Raw genomic sequence first — 14415 nt, forward strand, 5'->3', positions numbered from 1 at the left:
TGCAGGAGTCGATGTCAGAACCTGTTCCGGGCGTGGAGGCTGTTCCGGGCTGTCCAAAGGGGAGCGCATCGACACCTCTTGAACAGAGGGCGAGCGGTCCTCTCGGTGCCGATGCTTACTGGGTGCCGACTCCCTCGGCGACCCAGAGCTCTCGGTGCCGACACGGGAAGGGGACCGGTGACGATGCTTCTTCGATTTTTTTGTAGCGAAGCACGTCACTGGAGCTTCCCGGCACCGACGAGGAGGACGTAGAATCCAGCCGTCTCTTCCTCGGGGCCGAGGCCGAAGAAGGTCGGTCTCGGGGGGGCTGTACCGCAGGAGCCCTCAGGGTAGGGGGAGACCCACCCGAAGGCTCACCGCCACCAGCAGGAGAATGGACAGCCCTCACCTGCACTCCAGACGAAACACCACCGTCCGACGACATCAGCAGACGAGGAGGTCTCGATACCACCGACGCCGACGCAGCCCTCCGATGTCGCCCCGATGCAGAGGGTCGATGCCTCGATGCACTCGATGCAATCGGGGGTGAGGATGAAGGTCCGGGCGCCGACGACGTCGAAGCAGTCGATACTCCCGATGCCGACGAAGAGCCCGAGAACAAAACGTTCCACTGGGCTAATCTCGCTACCTGAGTCCGCTTTTGTAAAAGGGAACACAGACTACAGGCCTGAGGGCGGTGCCCAGCCCCCAAACACTGAAGACACGACGTGTGCCTGTCAGTGAGCGAGATTACCCGGGCGCACTGGGTGCACTTCTTGAAGCCGCTGGAAGACTTCGATGTCATGGGCGGAAAAATCGCCCGGCACGGACACGTTGATGTCGGCTATGCTCTGCTGGAGCCAGTCAAACATTTCAGCCCTGGGCTCATCCTCCACAACCACCGGGAAGGGGATGGCCGTAGACATCTCCCGGACAAAGGCCGCGAAAGACAGACTCTCGGGAGGAGAAAGCTGCCTTTCAGGGGAGGGAGTGGGATCAGAAGGCAGGCCATCAGACTCCTCGTCAGAGAAATATCTGATGTCCTCCTCCTCCTCCCACGAGGCCTCACCATCGGTATCAGACACAAGTTCACGAACCTGCGTCTGAAGCCGTGCCCGACTCAACTCCGTGGAAACACGGCCACGGTAGGAGCATCGAGAGGTGGACTCCCTCGCCAGCACCGGCGAAGCTCCCTCCGCCGACGGGGAGTCTGCCTGGGAGGCGGCCGTAGCCGGTACCGGAGACCTCACCTCGGGCAAGGGGCCAGCCGGCGCCTCACTCGACGGTACCGGTGGCGCAAGCACCCCTGGTACCGGAGGGGAAGGGCGCAACAGCTCTCCCAGAATCTCGGGAAGAACGGCCCGGAGACTCTCGTGCAGAGCGGTTGTGGAGAAAGACTGAAAAGCCGATGCAGGCGTCGATTTCAGAGTCTGTTCCGGGCATGGAGGCTGTTCCAGGCTGTCCAAGGGGGAGCACATCGACACCTCCTGAACAGAGGGTGAGCGGTCCTCCCGGTGCCGATGCCTACTGGGTGCCGACTGCCTCGGCGACCCAGAGCTCTCGGTACCGAGACGGGAATGAGACCGGTGACGATGCTTCTTAGACTTCTTCAAGCGAAGCATGTCACCGGAGCTTCCCGGTACCGACGAGGAGGACGTAGAATCCAGCAGTCGCTTCCTCGGGGCCGAGGCCGAGGCAGGTTGATCTCGGGGGGGGGGGGGGGGGGGGGGGGGGCTGTACCGCAGAAGCCCTCAGGGCAGGGGGAGACCCACGCGAAGGCTCACCGCCACCAGCAAGGGAATGGACAGCCCGCACCTGCACTCCAGACGAAGCACCACCGTCCGACGACATCAGCAACAGCTGAAGTCCCGGTACCACCGACGTCGACGCAGCCTTTCGATACCTCGGTACCGACGATGCCGAAGGTAGGGGCCTCGCTGCAGTCGATGCCGAAGGTAGAGGCTTCGATGCAGTCAATGCCGAGGTCGAAGACTTCGATGCTGTCGACGTCGATGCACGTGCTGTTGTCGTCGAAGAGCCCGAGAACAACGCGTTCCACTGGGCCAATCTCGCTACCTGAGTCCTCTTTTTTAAAAGAGCACAAAGACTGCAGGCCTGCGGGCGGTGCCCAGCCCCCAGACACTGAAGACACGAAGCGTGCCTATCAGTGAGCGAGATTACCCGGGCGCACTTCTTGAAGCCGCTGGAAGACTTCGATGACATGGGCGGAAAAATCACGCCGGCGAAATCAAAATTTGCGATGATGACGAAGGGCACCAAAAAGAAGGGAGAAAAGCCCGAATCGAGGCCAAATAGGCCGGTCCCGAAAGCGAAAGGAAACTTACGCGGGGAAAAAGCTGGAAACATGGGAAAAGGGTAAAGACCGATCGGTCTCTTTTTTTTTTTTTTTTTTTTTTTTAGCGAAAATCGCGAAGACGTGCGAGGTCAACTTGAGGGGCACGAAACGGCGGTAAAACACGACCGTCCCGAGCGCGGACAAAAGAAGACTGATGAACACGAGCCGGTTCGGGCGGGAAGACAGCCGCGCATGCGCGGTGCGCGAGGACTAGCAAAGGCCTTTGCTAGTGAAGTTTCTGGTTGGAGGGGGCTGCCGTGGACGTCACCCATCAGTGAGAACAAGCAGCCTGCTTGTCCTCGGAGAATACCTGCTACAGGTAAGTATCTTCGCTTTCTCCGAGGACAAGCAGACTAACGTTCTCACAAGTGGAGAATCCCTAGCATCCAGGCTCACCAAAAAGAAACATTGGTCAACTGAGCCTTGCAATGGCGAGGACATAACACAAATTAAGTTGAAGCTATATACAATCTGAATGAGTGCGCAGCCTTGGACAGAATAAAACGGGCACAGGAGGGTGGAGTTGGATTCTAGACCCCAAACAGATTCTGCAACACTAACTGCCCAAACCGACTGTCACATCGGGTATCCTGCTCAAAGCAGTAATGTGATGTGAATATGTGAACTGAAGAGCAGGTTGCAGTCTTGAAAACTTCCTCAAAAGGGCTACCGATGCGGCCATGGATCTGATATTATGAGCCGTGACATGACCCTCCAAGGCAAGCACAGCCTGGGCATAAGTGAAGGAAATGCAATCTGCTAGCCATATTGAAATGGTGCGTTTCCAGATGACGATCTTCATCCTGTTGGGATCAAAAGAAACAAAAAGCTGGGCGGACAGTCTGTGGGGCCTTCTCCATGCCATGTAGTAGGCCAATGCTCGCTCGCTTGCAATCCAAAGTGTACACGCTGCTTTCGCCAGGATGGGCATGAGGTTGGGGAAAGAATTACGGCAAGACAATCGACTGGTTCAGATGGAACTCTGACACAACCTTCAGCAGGAACTCGGGGTGTGTGCGGAGGACTACTCTATAGTGATAAAACTTAGTATAAGGTGCATCCACCATTAAGGCCTGAAGCTCACTCACCCTACGAGCTGAAGTAACAGCCACCAAGAAAATGACCTTCCAGGTCAAGTACTTCAGATGGCAGGAATTCAGTGGCTCAAAAGGAACTTTCATCAGCTGGGTGAGAACGACATTGAGATCCCATGACACTGGTGGAGGAGGTTTGACAGTGGGCCTTGAGAAAAGCAAACCGCTCATAAAGCGAACTAGAGGCTGTCCAGAGATGGGCTTGCCTTCTACATACTGATAAGCACTAATTGCACTAAGGTGAACCCTTATGGGGTCTGTATGGGGCAAGTAGGTGGCTCTAGGGCCTTGCTCTCACACCAGACGGCAAACCTTCTCTATTTAAAACACCACCACCCCTTAGTGGAATCTTTCCTGGAAGCCAGCAAGACTCTGGAGACACCCTCCGAAAGACCCAAAGAAATGAATTCTAGGCTCTCAACATCCAAGCTGAGAGAGCCAGAAACTGGAGGTTGGGATGTAGAAGTAACCCCTCGTTCTGTGTGATGAGGGTCGGAAAACACTCCAATCGCCATGGTTCTTCGGAGGATAATTCCAGACGAAGAGTGAACCATATCTGCAGCAGCCAATACAGCACGATCAGAATCATGGTTCCGCGGTCTTGCTGAGTTTTAACAAAGTTTTTCCCACTAGACCTGTCCACCATTTAAGGGGAAGGCATCTGAAGCTAGTCTGTCATGGGCCTGAAGCCTGAAACAGAACTGTGAGATCTTATGATTGATCTGAGTGGCAAAAAGATCCACTGAGGGGATGTCCCACGCTCAGATGATCTTGAGGCTATGTCTGTACTGAGAGACCACTCGTGAGGTTGCGTTATCCTGCTCAGTCTGTTGGCTAGGGTATTGTTTTTCATGCCACATAAGTGGCTTGAAGGAACATGCCATGTTGGCGAGCCCAATGCCACATCCGGACGGCCTCCTGACACAGAGGGCATGATCCGGTGCCCCCTGCTTGTTGGTGTACTACATCGCAACCCGAATGTCTGTTTGGATGAGAACAATTTGATGAGATCTCTGAAAGCCTTTAGAGCATTCCAGATCATTCGAAGCTCCAGAAGGTGACCTGAGCATGAAGCCTGTCTACATAAACATCCCATCCCAGGAGAGATGGATCTGTCATCAGCACTTTTTGTGGCTGAGGAATTTGGAATGGAAGTCCCAGAGTTAAACTGGAATGAACTGTCCAACACTGAAGAAAGCGTAAAAGCTTTGGGGACACCTGGATGACATCTTCTAAACTCTCTATGGCTTGGTACCACTGAGGAAGCCAGGGTCCATTAAGCTGATCTCATGTGAAGACGTGTCATGGTTGTAACAAACACTGTGGAAGCCATGTGACCCAACAAACTCAACATCTGCCGAGCTGTGACCTTCTGTGAGGTACGAACATTGGACACGAGCGAGACAAGATTGTCAGCTCTCGCCTCCAGGGGGTAGGCTCGAACCATGTGTGTGTCCTTGGGGTAGTTTAAAATGAACCCTAGTAGCTCGAGCACCCAAATAGTCATCCGCATGGACTCCTGTGCATCGTCCTCCGAGGTGCTCTTCACCAGCCAATCGCTGAGATATGGGAACACATGGACTCCCAGTCTGCGTAGACACACTGCGACTACCACCAGACACTTCATAAAAACGCTGGGGGCACACACCAGACCAAATGGCAGAATACGATACTGGAAGTGGCATTTTCCCACGCGAAATTTGAGATAATTCCTGTGACATCTCTCTATATAAAACGCACCTCCAACGTTCTAATGAAGCCTCACTTTCCCAACGTTCTAAAAGTGAGGCGGCTGAGATCGCTTTTCATCCATGAGTGTCTGCCCCGCCCACGCGTCAAACGTGATGACGTCGAGGGCAGAGCAATGACACTCACCGACCGTCTCCAACATGGACGCACCACACAAAACCGCAACTCAGGCAGAAAGAGAACCCAGGCAGAAGGAGAAGTGTTTCCCTACTCCTCCCCATGCCTACAAATCAGCTGTCAGTGCCCCTCCCCCCCAAGCACATAGCTCACCAGAAACCTGTACAACCGTGACACAACAACAAAAAAAAAAAGCAGAAAAAAAAGCTGACACTGAATCGCTGAAAACACCCCCCCCCCCCCCCCCCCCCCCCCCCCGAACAAAGGTGCAGGCAGTGAAGCTCACGCCTGCTTCCTCGCAGTGACTTATTTTTTCCCTCCCATCCTTATTGCTTTGCTTCTACCGGGGAGGGCTATCACTGGATGATACATGAAGATCCTAAAAGAAGAAACTCCTCCTCCCCTCTTCCAACAGCAAGCAAACCAGCCGAGCAACCTGGCTCCTGAAGTGTTAACCTTGATGTGGCAATAAAAGAATTAAGGGCTGCAGGCGCTGAGACAGTAACATTGTGCTTTTGAGGGGGAGACTGGACAGAAAACACAGATTTGTTTTACATTCAGTGTGTATTTTTCATGTTAAAAGTCATGGCAGAGTGTTGAGTCACCACTCAACACTCTGCTGTGACTTTTAATATGAAAAATACTGCAGAATTCCATGTGCCCAGCCCTTAAACTGAGGGTTTGATTGACGTTTTAGTTTTCCAGTTCGCACTTTCTTTGCTGCGGTTCAGCTTCCTTGGGAAGTTCTGTGCATTGTAAAGCACTATCAGCACTGCTTTGGCACTTAACCTGCTTACAAAGATTTAATTCGTTGAAAGGAGTATTGTCAATTCTTTTATTTACTGACTGAGGTATTTCAAGAAAGAAATGCACTCTCTTTTCTTCACACACACTCATTATCGGACTCACAGGTCTGTCTCTCTGTCTTACACACACACTCACACAAACACTATGTCACAATGACCGCCCCTGTGGTCCTGCACACACACTCTCTCACATCAGACGGAAGGAGAGCAAGGGAAGGAGGGGGTCATGGTACTCAGACAGTTCCACACACACACTCTCTGTATCTGTCACACAAACACAGTCTCTATCACACACACACAACACACTCTTTCAATCCCTCTGTATCACTCTCACACACACACACTCTCAGACTCACACAGTCTCTCTGTCTTACACACACTCTCAAACACACACTCTGTCTCAAGGACCGCCCCTGTGGTCCTACACAGGGCCTCCTCCTTCCTCATTATACAACCTTCACTATTACTCCATCTCATTACAATACTTTAATATTAAATATCTGGTTAACAAAAAATAACTAATCAATATAACCTTGCTAGCGCCCGTTTCATTTCTAACAGAAACGGGCCTTTTTTACTAGTGGAAGTATAAAAATTTATTCCCCAAATGAACCTTTTTCAGAGACGGGAAGGCGGTAGAACTAGAGGACATGAATTGAGGTTGAAGGGGGGCAGACTCAGGACTAATGTTAGGAAGTATTTTTTCACGGAGAGGGTGGTGGATGTGGAAATGCCTTCTCGCGGGAGGTGGTGGAGATGAAAACAGTAATGGAATTCAAACATGCATTGGATAAACACAAAGGAATCCTGTTTAGAAGGAATGGTTCCACGGAATCTTAGGGGAGATTGGGTGGCGACGCCGGTAATTGGGAGACAAAATGAGAGCTGGGCAGACTTCTACGGTCTATGGCCCGATTGTGACTGGATAGGGATGGGCTGGAATGTAAATTTTAAAGGGCTTTGACGTTAACTCCAGAACTTAGTACAAGAATAATGCTGGGTAGACTTCCACAGTCTGTGCCCTGAGAAAGGTTAAGGACAAATCAAATTCGGGTATACATATAAAGTATCACACACCATGTAAATGAGTTTATCTTGTTGGGCAGACTGAATGGACCATACAGGTCTTTATCTTCCGTCATTTACTATGTTACTATGTGGGTATAGGCATCCTTTAAGTCCAGAGAGCATAGCCAATCGTTTTCCTGAATCATGGGAAGAAGGGTGCCCAGGGAAACCTTCCTGAACTTTGCCTTGACCAGAAACTTGTTCAGGGCCCTTGGATGGACCAGAATTGCCCATCCCCCCTCGTTTTGTTTTAGATCATAAGAAGTACCTGGAATAAAATCCCTTCCCTTCTTCCCATGGTGGCACGGGTTCGACCGCTCAGGGCTATAGAAGGGTAGAGATCTCCTCTACAAGTACCTGCTTGAAGACTCTCTCAGCGTATAATTTGGTGATCTCTGATGCCAATTCAGTGTGTACCTAAGACGGACTATTTGAAGAACCCACCAGTCAGAGGTAACAAGTGGCCATATGTGTTGGTAAAAAGTGAGCCTCCCTATGACTGGTAACCCGCTCAGGACGGATACTCATTGAGCGGCTATCCTCTGCTGAAGCCAGTCAAAAGCTCATGTCCTGCTTTGACCGGGGAGCTGGCTGGGACTTCTGAGGCCGGGGACACTAGGCCCGAGTTGCCTAAACAGAGCAAGCAGGACTGGGAACCTATACCTTTGAAGGTAATAGGGTTGCTGCCTAGACCTACTCCCTTCAGTGCCTTGGAAGGTGTCAATAACTGAGAACTGGAAGCTCCTCTTCATCACAATAGCTACCACTAAAACCTTTGCCTCCCACCACTGGAATTACAAAATATTCGATAAGATTCCTTGTGCTTCAGGAGCCTCTCATCTCTTTCCTTCAAATGCATCTCTTGAAGCATCACCACCTTCTACTACTTTTGTCTTGTCAATTCTTCTCTTACCCGAATTATTTAACCCATTTCAAGATCCCATCATGATGTCTCCCTTCTGTCCACCCTTCTCGCTTCCTACCCTCTCCACCCAGCCTTCTCCACTCCCAATCTCCCCAATCTAATTCTCTTGTAGCTGGCTGGCCTTTATGCTTACACCAACAGAAGGTGACCTCTGAGCGAATGCCCAGTGAAAAGCAAGTGGATCCGAAAAAAAACTCCTCTCTCAAATGGTGTTCTTAAACAAGGTCTTGCGTTTCACAGAAAGGCTGCAAGCTTTACTTGTCTGAAGCCCGTATGCGATATTTCACATCATAAACAACTGACTGAAAAATAATCGGTCTAGCAAAGAAGTTTTGTATCAAAATCATTAGACCCCTGACGCAGGCCGTTAAGGCTGAAACACAACTCATGTTGGGTCGTTTTTATCGTTTTGAATAAAGACCTTGTTTAAGAACACCATTTAGTTTTTTTCGGATCCACTTGCTTTTTGCTTGGCCTTTATGCTTCCCAGTCAGTCCCCCTCTTGAGAAACTGGCTCCCACCTGGGCCTGAAGGTTGGAACACACCTCTCTTCTCCCATCACATTCACCCAACCATTCACACCATTCTCACTTCCCCAGAAACCAGTTCTCTATAGCCTTGCAACAAATATAACATCCCACCAGAAGAAATGCCACCAGCTCAAGCTCCCTCTCAGTGAGTTGCTCGTTTTCCACCTTTCTTGACAATATCTTTGTAATGGCCCTCTTCAGTCTCTTGCCTCCACTTGAGGTTCTCTGCCATATCATCTTGTCCTGTTGGTCCTGTCCGAGATGCAATCTGCGCTGCTTTCAGAAATTAGCAGCAGTCAAGTCCACCAAGGCTTTCCATGCCTGTCTTGATTTTCCTAGGAAGCCCCATTTACAGTCATCAGCAGAGCATTTGTGAAGAGCCATTTGTATCTAAAGTTCTCTCTGGTCAACAATTTTGTTACATCCTGCAGCTCTTTATCTTAGTGTAATCCATGAGAGGTCCTAGACCACCTCTATTTTCCAATCTTTCCATCACCCATTTCTCAAAGCTCATGTACAGCAGAAACTCTAGCACTTCAGCTACCAACAGAGCTTGGTTAACAACCTAGTGAATTTCAGACTTCAGACATTACTTCAATGCAGCATGAACTAGTACGCATTTGCCAAGGCCTGCAATTCAGCAAGATGCTGCTTATGGTTCACTTAGCTGACACAATCACCTTGCAACCATGGTGTTCTCAACTTTTTGTGCAGAGAAGGACTTCTGTCGGAGACCTCACCCCGGACAATGGGCCAGCCGGCGCCTGGCTCGACGGTACCGGTGGCGCAAGCACCCCCGGTACCGGAGGGGTAGGGCGCAACAGCTCCCCCAGGATCTCTGGGAGAACGGCCCGGAGGCTCTCGTGCAGAGCGGCTGTAGAAAAAGACATGGAAGCCGATGCAGGAGTCGATGTCAGAACCTGTTCCGGGCGTGGAGGCTGTTCCGGGCTGTCCAAAGGGGAGCGCATCGACACCTCTTGAACAGAGGGCGAGCGGTCCTCTCGGTGCCGATGCTTACTGGGTGCCGACTCCCTCGGCGACCCAGAGCTCTCGGTGCCGACACGGGAAGGGGACCGGTGACGATGCTTCTTCGATTTTTTGGAGCGAAGAACGTCACCGGAGCTTCCCGGCACCGACGAGGAGGACGTAGAATCCAGCCGTCTCTTCCTCGGGGCCGAGGCCGAAGAAGGTCGGTCTCGGGGAGGCTGTACCGCAGGAGCCCTCAGGGTAGGGGGAGACCCACCCGAAGGCTCACCGCCACCAGCAGGGGAAAGGACAGCCCTCACCTGCACTCCAGACGAAGCACCACCGTCCGACATCAGCAGACGAGGAGGTCTCGATTCCACCGACGCCGACGCAGCCGACGAAGAGCCCGAGAACAAAACGTTCCACTGGGCTAATCTCGCTACCTGAGTCCGCTTTTGTAAAAGGGAACACAGACTACAGGCCTGAGGGCGGTGCCCAGCCCCCAAACACTGAAGACACGACGTGTGCCTGTCAGTGAGCGAGATTACCCGGGTGCACTGGGTGCACTTCTTGAAGCCGCTGGAAGACTTCGATGTCATGGGCGGAAAAATCGCGCTGGCGAGATCAAAACTCGAAATTGCGAAAATGGCATCACAAAAATAGGGGGAAGAAAAACTTCGACCGAGGCCTAATAGGGCCTACCCCGACGACGAAAGAAAACTTACCGGGGCAAAACTGGAAGTATGGGAAGGGAGAAAACCATAAAGGTCTCCTTCCGACACCTTTTTTTTTTTTTCAAAGAACGAAGTCGATAAACGACGCGCAAGGTCAACTTTGGGGCGCGAACGGCGAAACACGACCGTACCGAGCGCGGACAAAAGAAGACTGGCCGGCACGAGCCGGTTTGGGCGGGAAGACGGCCGCGCATGCGCGGTGCGCTTCGGCGCGCGAGGACTAGCAAAGGACTTTGCTAGGAAGTGTTCCGATTGGAGGGGCTGCCGTGGACGTCACCCATCAGTGAGAACAAGCAGCCTGCTTGTCCTCGGAGAAACTACTGTTACATAAAACTGGCCATTCCTTTATACAGTGTTCAGAGGCACTGTAACCCCTCCTCTTATACTTCCAATCAATGCGAAAATCATCATAGAACAATGGTTTACTGGTCAAAACGGATGTTCATCACACACTGCAGGCCACATACAACTTTCGCTTTTTACACTATTACAAGTAGCTACAATTGAGACATACTAGCGTGGAGAAATAAGGAAGGTTCTGGTTTAATTGAACTTTGCAATTATATTTATAGCAAAGAATATGAGGTATCCAAATTTTATGCTCAATTCCAAACCCATAGGAAACCTTTGGGAACTATGGGGCTGCAAAAAAAATTTTAGAACTGGGCATTTCCCCTAGTCCTATCTCCGGAGGAAATTATTTCATAAGATAGATTATGGTAAAATGATTTATGCAGTTATTATGAAACATCAACTTCGTAGATTGCAGATGCTGAACATGGATGTTTGCTTTGTCTGGCTCCTAACAAAGACCAAGCAAATCCTCTTCTCTGTGCCTTACATTGGCCGCCAGTGTCCTTTAGAATCCAGTTTAAGACTCTGCCTGGCACTCAAGGTTTGTCACTGCTGTCTCCACTTTATCTCCATCTAATATTCCTTATACTCCCCATCGATCTTTCCGTTCATTAGATACCCATCGTCTCATTTGAAGATGACCCAGTTGTAACTCTTTCTATTTTCTGGCACCCAAATTGTGGAATGCCTTACCTCCCATTTCTTCGCTTTGAAACTTGTGTGTCTCAGTTTAAACATTATTTTGATCCAGCTTTTAATGTTATTTACCACTAAAGGCTTTTAGGGGAGTCCCATTTGCTTAGGAGACTTTGTTTTTAGTATATGTTTTACCTTTGGGTGAATGTTTTCTGTTTTGTTTATAGTGTTCCCTTCAATTTTTTAATTTTGACTATGTAAACTGCCTTGCCCGTTATCAGAATTTGGCAGTGTATCAAGCTTGATGAACATAGCTTCCTTTCAGCTTCCATATCTCAAACACACTTTTTTGTGGCACAGAGAGGAGTAATGGATGCTAATATGTTCCCGTAAGATAAATAAATCTCAAAATTATGCTGACCTTTTATGGCAGACACCAATGCATTACTGCATTTACTCTCTCTCTCTGTGATAATGTATAAATGTACTGGCAAGAAGTATGGGGGAACGATACAGAATATGTTTCATATATAAAAGCCAATCACATAGGCATTTGTGATTTTTCAAATTGTATTTATTTCAGTCATGTTAAATGAGAACAATAGACATCTGTTTAATATATTAATTACAATTTAAATCATCTTATTTTGCTAGGAAAAACCTGGAAGATGTAACGGAGCAGTTCTGCAAACTGAAGAGTAGCAAATCTCCAGGACAGGATGGTATTCATCCCAGGTATTGATAGAACTAAAAAATGAGCTGGCAGAGCTACTGTTAGTGATTTGTAATTTATCCTTAAAATCGAATGTGGTACCAGAAGATTGGAGGGTGGCCAATGTAATGACGATATTTAAAAAAGGTTCCAGAGGAGACCCGGGAAATTATAGACCGGTGAGTCTGATGTCGGTGCCGGGCAAAATGGTAGAGTATTATCAAGAACAAAATTACAGAGCACATTCAAAAGCATGGACTAATGGGACAAAGTCAACATGGATTTAGTGAAGGGAAGCCTTGCCTCACCAATCTGCTGCATTTCTTTGAAGGGGTAAACAAACATGTGGACAAAGGTGAGCCAGTTGATATTGTGTATCTAGATTTTCAGAAGGCGTTTAATAAAGTCCCTCATGAAAGACTCCAGAGGAAATTAGAGGGACATGGGATTAAAAACTGTGGATTAAAAACTGGTTGAAAGATAGGAAGAGTAGGGTTAAAAGGTCAATATTTGCAATGGAGAAGGGTAGTTAGTGGGGTCCCCTCAGGGATCTGTGCTGGGACCTCTGCTTTTTAACATATTCATGAATGACCTACAGATGGGGGTAACTAGTGAGGTAATCAAATTTGCTGACACAAAGTTATTCAAAGTCGTCAAATCGCGGGAAGATTGTGAGAAATTCCAAGAGGACCTTACGAGACTGGGAGACTGGGCATCTAAATGGCAGATGACGTTTAATGTGAACAAGTGCAAAGTGATGCATGTGGGAAAGAGGAACCCAAACTATAGCTACGTCATGCAGGGTTCAGTGTTAGGAGTCACGGACAAAGAAAGGGATCTAGGTGTCATCGTTGATGATACGTTGAAACCTTCTGCTCAATGTGCTGCTGCGGCTAGGAAAGCAAATAGAATGTTGGGTATTATTAGGAAAGGGATGGAAAACAAAAATGAGGATATTATTCTGCCATTGTATCGCTTCCATGGTGCGATTGCACCTTGAGTATTGTGTGCAATTCTGGTCGCTGCAGCTCAAAATAGATATAGTGGAATTAGAAAAGGTGCAGAGAAGGGCAACAAAGATGATACAAGGGGTGGGATGACTTCCCTTTGAGGAAAGGCTGAAGAGGCTGGGGCTCTTCAGCTTGGAAAAAAGGCGGCTGAGGGGAGATATGATAGAGGTCTATAAGATAATGAGTGGAATGGAAAGGGTCGATGTGGAGCATCTGTTTATGCGTTCCAAAAATACTAGGACAAGGAGGCATGCGATGAAGCTGCAGTGTAGTAAATTTAGAATGAATCGGAGGAAATTTTTCTTCAGAACGCGTAGACTCTGGAATTCGTTGCCAGAAAAGTGGTTAATGAGGTTGACTTAGCAGAATTTAAAAAAGGGTTGGACGTCTTCCTGGAGGAAAAGGCCACAGAATGTTATTGAATGGACGTGGGAAAAATCCACTATTTCTGGGATGGGCGGGACAAATTGTTCTTTTGGCTGCTGTCGGAGACAGGGTGCTGGGCTCGATGGACCCTTGGTCTGTCCCAGCATGGCGATGCTTATGTACTAGTGTTCACAACCATATTTTGGTAGAATTCGGTATGTCTAACCTATAATTATGAACTATCAGCTGCAGAGATGTGAATGATACACCAGAATATAGGTGCCTATTAAACAGTACACAGAACAGAGAAAATCTGCATAAAATTAAAGCCACTCAAGAATAGGGGGCCCTTTTACTAAGCCGCTGTAGGCAATAGCACTTGCAAACCGCGTGCCAAAAAGCACTGCCACAAGACATGCAGAGGCGTATTGCAGTAGTGTGCTGCTCAGTGCGTACTAATCCTGCGTTATAAAAGTTTATTTTTTAGCTTGAGAGGCATATCAATGGGTGGCGAGTACGCATGCCTTGCGCTAACTGGATAGCATAGGCACATTGCCACATGGAGGTAGCATGGGAGCCCTTAGTGCCTACAAAATAGGTGGCAGTAAGGTCTCCCATGGTAATGGGTCAAGTGCTAATTGGGAAATCAGAACATGGCCATTACAGAAAATTATACAAATGCAGTCATTTTACTGCCATGCTAAAAGTGGCCGCAGCAAGCAGGAAACCCATGCGATAACAACAATGGCCACCTTCCAGCGCAGCTTAGTAAAGGAGCCCCTTAGAATTGTATAGCTTTTCCTGAATGGACCAAAGGCCCTGAGTGTGAAACATCTACAGGGGCTTCTCAACTCTGGGTGCATCTTGTAGTGTGACAGAGGAGGGAGTAGAATTCTCCTCCAAGTGCCGCCTTCAAAATGGTGGTGCCCTGCCCAGTGCATCCTGGTATGCACTGGGTGCAGCTTCCCTACCATATGGTGGGGAGGAAGGGTATGTAGCCCACTGGGCCACCA

General features: G+C 49.2%; 1 protein-coding gene across 6 annotated transcripts in view; it reads right to left on the reverse strand.

Annotated features, from left to right (window-relative positions):
• GIGYF1 (GRB10 interacting GYF protein 1) overlaps nucleotides 1-14415 on the reverse strand; it is a 316678-nt gene that overhangs the window by 66399 nt on the left and 235864 nt on the right. The gene's annotated exons all lie outside the window — the stretch shown is intronic.

This window comes from Microcaecilia unicolor, chromosome 14, assembly GCF_901765095.1.
Source record: "Microcaecilia unicolor chromosome 14, aMicUni1.1, whole genome shotgun sequence".
Taxonomy (NCBI): domain Eukaryota; kingdom Metazoa; phylum Chordata; class Amphibia; order Gymnophiona; family Siphonopidae; genus Microcaecilia; species Microcaecilia unicolor.